The sequence below is a fragment of the Athene cunicularia genome (assembly GCF_003259725.1).
Source record: "Athene cunicularia isolate RWA chromosome Z unlocalized genomic scaffold, athCun1 chrZ_part2, whole genome shotgun sequence".
Taxonomy (NCBI): domain Eukaryota; kingdom Metazoa; phylum Chordata; class Aves; order Strigiformes; family Strigidae; genus Athene; species Athene cunicularia.
Genome location: NW_020799143.1, coordinates 11,812,093 through 11,818,255, shown reverse-complemented (window position 1 = coordinate 11,818,255; position 6,163 = coordinate 11,812,093). Strand labels below are relative to the sequence as shown.

The 6,163-nt window shown below is 31.0% G+C and overlaps 1 protein-coding gene across 1 annotated transcript in view; it reads right to left on the bottom strand.

Moving 5' to 3' along the window:
• LOC113490135 (protein FAM240B-like) overlaps positions 1-5,528 on the bottom strand; it is a 21,506-nt gene extending 15,978 nt beyond the window's left edge. The window contains exon 1 of the mRNA XM_026866402.1: positions 5,497-5,528. The gene's annotated coding sequence lies outside the window, so the exon portion shown is untranslated. The remainder of the gene's footprint in view (positions 1-5,496) is intronic.
• Between the last annotated feature and the right edge of the window lie 635 nt (positions 5,529-6,163).

Sequence of the window (6,163 nt, the reverse complement as noted above, 5' to 3'; positions counted from 1 at the left end):
CTATATATCTATATATCTATATATCTATATATCTATATATCTATATATCTATATATCTATATATCTATATATCTATATATCTATATATCTATATATCTATATATCTATATATCTATATATCTATATATCTATATATCTATATATCTATATATCTATATATCTATATATCTATATATCTATATATCTATATATCTATATATCTATATATCTATATATCTATATATCTATATATCTATATATCTATATATCTATATATCTATATATCTATATATCTATATATCTATATATCTATATATCTATATATCTATATATCTATATATCTATATATCTATATATCTATATATCTATATATCTATATATCTATATATCTATATATCTATATATCTATATATCTATATATCTATATATCTATATATCTATATATCTATATATCTATATATCTATATATCTATATATCTATATATCTATATATCTATATATCTATATATCTATATATCTATATATCTATATATCTATATATCTATATATCTATATATCTATATATCTATATATCTATATATCTATATATCTATATATCTATATATCTATATATCTATATATCTATATATCTATATATCTATATATCTATATATCTATATATCTATATATCTATATATCTATATATCTATATATCTATATATCTATATATCTATATATCTATATATCTATATATCTATATATCTATATATCTATATATCTATATATCTATATATCTATATATCTATATATCTATATATCTATATATCTATATATCTATATATCTATATATCTATATATCTATATATCTATATATCTATATATCTATATATCTATATATCTATATATCTATATATCTATATATCTATATATCTATATATCTATATATCTATATATCTATATATCTATATATCTATATATCTATATATCTATATATCTATATATCTATATATCTATATATCTATATATCTATATATCTATATATCTATATATCTATATATCTATATACTCTATATATCTATATATCTATATATCTATATATCTATATATCTATATATCTATATATCTATATATCTATATCTATATCATCTGTATCTATATCTATATCTATCTATCATCTTATTTCAAAGACAGGAAAAGTGGTGGCAGTTAATTGGAAATTGTAGGATCTGGGTATGATATAGATGGTATAGAATAAGGGTTGGATATTGTTCTGGGTTGGGCCGAGATAAGTTAATTTTCACAAGAAGCTGGGAGGGTACACAGCCAGGGTAGTTGACCCAAACTAGCCAAGAGGAAATTGGATACCATATGATGTCATGCTCAGTATATAACCGGGACAGCTGGCCAAGGGAAGGAGGGACTGTGGATCTGGAACAGGCTGTGCATTGGGTTCCAGGTGTTGAACAATTGGATTTTGCAACATTTGCTTAGTATGCTCTTTTATTAGTGTTATTGTTATCATTATTTCCTCTCTTATTTTGTTGTCCTATTAAACTGTCCTTATCCCAGACCACAAGATTTTTTTACCTTTTCCTTATAATTCTCCTTCCTATTCCCACCCAGGGCAGGGAGGAGTGAGTGAGAGACCACATGGTGTTTTGTTATCAGCTGAGACTAAACCATGCCAGTGTAGAACAGCAGGATGCAGCAGCAATTGTTACCCTGGTACAGCAGTTCTACTACCACCTTTTGCTAAACATTCCTTTTTTATCAATGATGTGGTCTAAATGGGAGTATGGGTAATCTTTTAATGATCTTTTTTCTCACACTGAGGCCCTAAAATAGCAGTATTATTTAATATTTCATATTGCAAAAAGCTATGCATGTCACAAACACACTGGAACATGCCTATCTGTATCTTAATTTGATAGGTTTTGGGCAGTGTTAGAATAAATGCTCTGGTAATAACTTGTTACAGTACGTGATGGAATGTGATTATTTCATCATTCCTAGACCAGCAGGTCACCTGAGTCTCTGCACCATTTAAAGGCTCTTCTATCAGTAACAGCTGCCCACTTGACACTTCAGATAATCATCCCATTGCCTCAGAAGCCAAGTACAAGCTGCTGATAAACTGTCTGAGTAGCTTTGCCCTCCAAACCCTATTATACTTTGTCTTATGTAAGAGTCTGCTGTAACACATTAACCTTTCATTAGAGATAAAGTTTTTATGATTATTAAACATCTAGTAGATGTTCTTCAAGTGGTATGAAGAGGGACACCAGTTTTTATCTGATGTCTAAATTGGTTAGAGTTTTTTGGGGGTGCATGAGGGTTTTGGCTGCCTTAAATTTTGGCTGCTCCACTCAGAGAAACAAGCTGTGGTCAGACAGGTACACAGAACATGGAGGTAGTTCTGCAAATGTCAGTCTGGTATGCCTATGGAACATTTTGCAAGTCAAGAACATTTGACTTGATAAAAGTTCCGAGGAATGTCAGTGACAGTGAATATTTCACATGGTATTGCTGTGATCTTTGTTAAGACAGATTCTTGATGTGAGACTTTTGAAGATGGTGCTGTCTGGCATTATTAGCCAGTATACCTTGTGCTATGGTGTGTGAAAGCATCCTTTTGTTGAGCGTGGCTTTACAACATCCGTATATAGTTTAGAGTTCACATATACTGTGTAATGCCTTCTTTTTTCCTAATTGAAAGATTTTACTTAGGAGCTTGGTTTGGCTTTCTAAGTAAATCTTTAGCTTTGTTTTATTTGTAGCAAAAAAAATCATTATTGCTCTAGAAAACATTTTTTGTTGTTGGTTTTGAGTGATTTTCTGCTTTCTTTTTAGATGTACCTATAACAGAAATTTGAATTACACTACAATTGGACTCAATTCTGGGAAACTTGTTCTTGATTCCTTCACTCACATACCTCAGGGTTTAGAAACTAGCAGGACAATTAGATTTTCTCTGTAAATGAAAACCACACTTTCTTAGAGTCACTCCACCAGTTTTACCTGGGTGAAAAGTGAAAAGCAAAGAGGTTCTTTATCATCTTTATTTTAATTTCAGATAGCCAGGTATAATTCCAGAGAAATTAAAGTAAAGTCAAGGGGGCATCTTTTTGGCTATTAATGGCAGGTTATTTTAACGTGTATTTCCACTGATATGAAAGTAAAAGCAACAACACCACTTCCATAGGTTGAAAATTATTCATTTGGAAGACTTGAATCAGTGTAAGTATCATTTATGGACTGAAAATTTATGTTATGAAACTTTCTGTAGTACATTTCCTATGAAGGAGTACTAAAATGTGCATAACACTGGTGCAAGGCAGAGTCCCTTATTAAATCTTCAACTAAGATGGTTGAGGAGAGACTGTTTTTGTATGGGCTGTGAAGTCCTACCTGCCCTTCGAAGTATAGTTGCTTGCTTTTTTTCAGAGTCAAGCTGATAAAACATCATTTAAATAAAGGTTAAAATATATCTTAGGTAAAGTGACTTATGTGTTTCGTAGGTCTGAAACTCAACTGTCAGAAATATGTGTATGTGTTTATGAAGGTTTTTTTTTTTTACAGGATTCATCATTTATGGGAATTTGTGTGTTAACAAATTAATTTATAGAGAATGTTCACAAGAAGAAGTAATAGTAAATAAAATTAACAGCACTGTAAAAGAAGTCTCCTACATTTATAATCAAACTGTAAATCACATGGCTATGAATGGCTAATCTGTAAGACAGCCAATCACTCATGAAACACAGCATCTACATACAACAGAGTTAAAACAGTTTAAACTGTTTGAGCTACTGTGCCAGAACATGATTAAAGGAGGTTCAAAGTGTGAATGACAAGTAGTTTTTTCCTCAACAGATCTTTCCAGTGCAAGGGAGAAGAAATTTTACTTCTAACTAAATGTTATTATATGCTCAACTTTTATTCACTGCCACAAAATTAAAATAGAAATAGCCAGTACTACAACCTTCTGTCTTTTACTCTGAAGTGGAGGCTGAACGTGCTTTGGGAAAGGTGTTTAATTAGTATGTCTTCATATGCTCTGGTTTTAGTCCTTTCCTGGTCTGAACATTTTGAATTATTGTAATCTCAGACAACCTCCACTGAGGTAGAAAAAGGAGCTTGAACAAATATCTAATGGAAGGACTTTCTCTTCTATACACTTTGTAACTGTATATGTACTTTGGACTCTTGACAGAGAAATTTTTGGAGTCAGAAGTGGCTCTTGATGTTTTGAACAAAAGTGTTATTTTTAGTAACCTTTATCTAAAGTAAACAAGCAACAGAAGAAAATTTTGTCTGAAACTTCAGGAGACATTTTTTACCCCTTTTCGGTCTTTCTATTTAATATGTGTTCTGAGCTAGCCATTGTCTTCAAAATTCAGTATTTTATATATAGAGAAAATACTTGTGCATACAATGAGATTCTCTGAAAATCTTTTAAATTTTTGTGAGAATTATTTTCATACATTCAGTAAAGCTGTTAACTGAACATATTTTGAGAAAAATGACAAAATAATTTTTAGTCTAAATGATGCATAATTAAAAAAAAAAAAAATGGCAATAAAAAGAAGCCAACATTATGGTTTTTTTCTTATTGAAAAAATATTCTATTCAGCAAGATAGAATAATGTTTGAATATTTCTCAATTTTATTTCCAAAATGTTTGTTGAAAGAACAAAATCTATAATAAGAATGATTGGGTTTTTATATCTTTAAAAATGTTTCCATTCTAAAAGGCAGAGATAGGGCTAATTTTATCACTTTCAATAAATGTGAGGATTAAGCCAATTTTCATGTTGAACGTGAACATGTTTCTGAAAAACCCTCTAAGTCACTTCAGAGACTTTTGAAGACCATTGTAAACAATGGAAAAATTATCTTTGACTTCAACTGGACTCAGTCCCTTGGGTCATATCATGACCATGAGCTATTTTATCTTTGTTAGGCCACTAATTAGTCTCCTACTCCTCTTGCCCTTCCCTGGGACGTGTCAGGCTAAGCATATAATATTTTCCAGTATTATAGAATTATTATAGTACAGTATATGAGTTCAAAGCCTGTTTATGGTACTTTTTTTATTCATAAAAAAACCCTTCATGTTCTAAAATGTTTTAAATTATGCTTTTAGAATGCAACATTAGGATGACTATCCTTTTACATGTTCATTGTATGATGGTTTTCCTTTCAGCTGAAGTATGTGTAATACAGAAGTGCTAGTAATACCAAAACCAGACAAAGAAAAAAAATAACAGGTTAATAAATTAAGATTAGAGTAAAACAAAACAGAGCCAGGATAATTCTGATGTTTTATAAATCAGACAGGATCAGATTATCTTCCAATAAAGTATACCATAATATACAGAATTCAAGGTCATGGAGGGAAGAAGAAGAAAGCATTATGCAAATTCACAGAATTTAACAAAAAGTAATGTATATCTATGTACATCTAAGTGCATTTAATAATCAAGATATGAAGATAAAATCTTACTTTGGCCAAAATACAAGAATATAAATGCTTACTTGGATTGTATAGTAGCTTCCTCTTCTGTCAAAGTATGGATTTCTTGAGTGATTACTGAATACTGTCAGTTTTACGTCTGGGTTCCCCTTTTCAAGAGGACTTCAACTGCCAGGAATAACTGATTAAATCTTTTCACCCATCACTCATTTTTATTTGGGAGTGATGACATCTACTATTATGAATTAGTTTAATGTCAGGGGGGGAAAAACTCAAACTCACAGTCTCATTTTGTGAAGTCTGCAACACACCAAGCAGAATGACCGGAAAGTTAAGGGCACAACTCTGAATACCACATCTGATCTGTGCTATAATTTTTTTGGCAGATGCCACTGATGTCATAACTTGGCTCTGGAGAAAGTTATTCTTTGACAAGTGCAGATCACTGGAACATAACTTCCATATGACTTGCAGGAATTCAGTACTGTCCCCTCCAAGAAAATGGATAGGTCTGAAGAGAACATGTTGAATAGCACAGCTTGTCTCAGGATTGTGCTACTGAGTGACTGACAGATAAATAGATTTCTTTTTCATCCCTTTTGAAGTGTTGGTCTGTAAGAGCACCTGGTAGGCTGCATGACAGGATTCCAGCTAAGCTGTTAATATGCTGAATAGCATAGGAATCTGAAGTCAGCCAGCTGTGAGCTGGAATCATGGCATAGATAATTT